Here is a 2,681-nt window from a genome sequence, read left to right as displayed (position 1 = left end):
ATGAGTGGAATAGGTATTCTACACGGGTAGGTTAAGCTACAGAACTCTCACTTTGGTATTTATGTTTCAATGTCCAAAGAAATAAATTTTAAGTATCATATATGAGGGAATTCTACAACTCAGTTTTTACTAACCATTATGAATTTAGGAGTTAAAATCACAATTACTGACCTCCATTATTTGGTAATAGTAATTAATTTAATTTATTTTATACATTTTAGACTTTAATTTAAAGAATATATTTTATATAGGGGAAATGATGAAGAATAACACTTGCAAGGTAATATGCCAACTTCTTGAGAAAATAATATTTTCTTATCTACTTTTCTGACTTTTCTTGTTAGTTTTGTGTAATTTGACTCACAAATGCTTATACAAGTTCTTATTGATATAAAAAGTCAATGTTTGCAGTAAACTCAAGTTCTCCATTGCCTAATCTTGAACAGTCTGAAAACAACCTTTCAGGAAAAAGTTATGGTGAAATACATATTTTGTTGCTCTGAGAACAGAATCAAGTGATTTTATTTTTGGCTCAAGAATGGGAGTTCAATATTTTGTTAGAATATAGGAATAAATAATACTAAAGACTGAACACTCATAGCAATATACATATGAATAATGCTAAAATATTTAAGCATGAGGAATAAATTCTCAGGTATGTGATAAAGGAAATAATTGCATCAGGTTGAGAAAGCATAAAGCTCCCTATAAAAATAATAAGCAATGCTTAATATAGTCTTCATTTCTACCACTATCTCACTGAATGATATGCAGTATATCTCTACTATCAAATACTAGCTATTATTAAGAATAATAAATTATTTAATAATGGAAAATGTTGAAATCATCCCAAAGTATGTTGTGTTAGTGGAATCAGATAAAACTGTATTTATATATAAAATCAAGAATGACAAATTCAGAGTTCTTGATTATAGCCATTCTAACTCTGGTGAGGTAGTATCTCAATGTTGTATTGATTTACATTTCTTTTATGGCTAGGGAAGTTGAGCATTTCTTCATGTGTCTATTGGCCATCCTTCTTTCCTCTTTAGAGAAGTTTCTCTTTAAGTCATTAGCCCACCTATTAATCAACCAATTTTTTTGAGGATTTGTTGTTGGGGCAGCTATTATTTTTTCTTTTTGAATTCTAAATATATTTTAGATATGAGAACCTTGTCCGTTTTATGGCTAGTGAAGATCTTCTCCCAATCTGTGAGCTTTCTATTGATCTTGCTAGCTATGTCCTTTGCCATGCAGAAGCTCTGCAATTTCACACAATCCCATTTGTCCAACCTTTCTTTGATTTGTTGTGTTTCTGGGTCTCTATTAAGAAAATTTTGGCCTGTGCCAAGCAGACCTAGGGTTTCTCCTATTCCATCCTGTAATGTTTTCAGAGTGTCTGGTTTGACTCCAAGGTCTTTGATCTCTTTGGAGTTGATTCTGGTGCAGGGTGTAGTTTTCTACAAGTGATTAACCAATTTTGCCAGTGCCATTTACTGAAGAGGCTATCTTTCTTCCATTCTATTTTTTTAGTTCTCTTATCGAAGATTAGATGGCTATAGGTCTGTGGGTTCATTTCTGGGTTTTCAATTCTATTCCATTGGTCCTGAGGTCTGCTCTTGTGCCAGTACCAAGCTGTTTTGATTACTATGACTTTGTAGTAGAATTTGAAATTTGGTATTGATATTCCTCCAGCACTGTTCTTTCTGTCAAGGATCGTTTTTGCTATTCGAAGTCTTTTATTGTTCCATATGAATTTTTGGATTGCCTCTTCTATTTCCTTGAAGAATGAGGTTGGAATATTGATAAGTATCGTGTTGAATAGAATGGCTATAATCAAGAATTCTAATAACAACAGATGCTGGAGGGTATGTGGCCAGAAGGAAACCTTACTGCATTCTTGGTGGGAGTGTAAACTTGTTCAACCACTTTGGAACGCAGTATGAAGGTTCCTCAAAAGACTCCACACAGAGCTCCCCTATGACCCAGCAATCCCACTTTTGGGCGTTTACCCAAATGATCACAAACAAGACCATACTAAAACTATCAGCACAACTATGTTTATTGCAACCTTATTTACCATAGCTAAGATATGGAACCAACCCAGATGCCCCTCAGTAGATGAATGGATCAAGAAAATGTGGTATATATACACAATGGAATTCTATGCCTCCATCAGAATGACATTGTCCCATTTGTTAGGAAATGGAAAGACTTGGAAAAAATTATATTAAGTGAAGTAAGCCAGGCCCAAAGAAACATAGGTCCCATGGTTTCCCTTATTTGAAATTACTAGTATATGTCTGAGACAAGCAGAAAAGGTCAGATAAGTTGATCTTAGGCGAAATGAACCCCAAGGTAAGGACTCAAATGTTTTTTTTTCTTTCTTGCTATTGTTTCTAACATATTTATAATATATTTCTTTGTTGCTTTGTATGTCCCTCCCCCTGTTTTCACTGTATTTGATGTTGGTATAATTTGTGGAGGGGAAGGGAAAAAAACAAATTGTTTAAATAGCGATAAAGGTGGACCTATTACAATAATGAGATGTACAAGACGTTATATTGAAAAACAAACTTTACAACTTAGGTATTGGCGGGGGCAGGAATGTGAAGGGATGGTAAGGGAAAACAAAGGAGGAGGCAACAATGCTTGATAAGAAATGTACTCATCACCTTGAT

This window comes from Dipodomys spectabilis, unplaced genomic scaffold (assembly GCF_019054845.1).
Source record: "Dipodomys spectabilis isolate Male_0828 unplaced genomic scaffold, ASM1905484v1 ptg000032l, whole genome shotgun sequence".
Taxonomy (NCBI): domain Eukaryota; kingdom Metazoa; phylum Chordata; class Mammalia; order Rodentia; family Heteromyidae; genus Dipodomys; species Dipodomys spectabilis.
Note: the sequence above shows the minus strand (reverse complement) of the source record.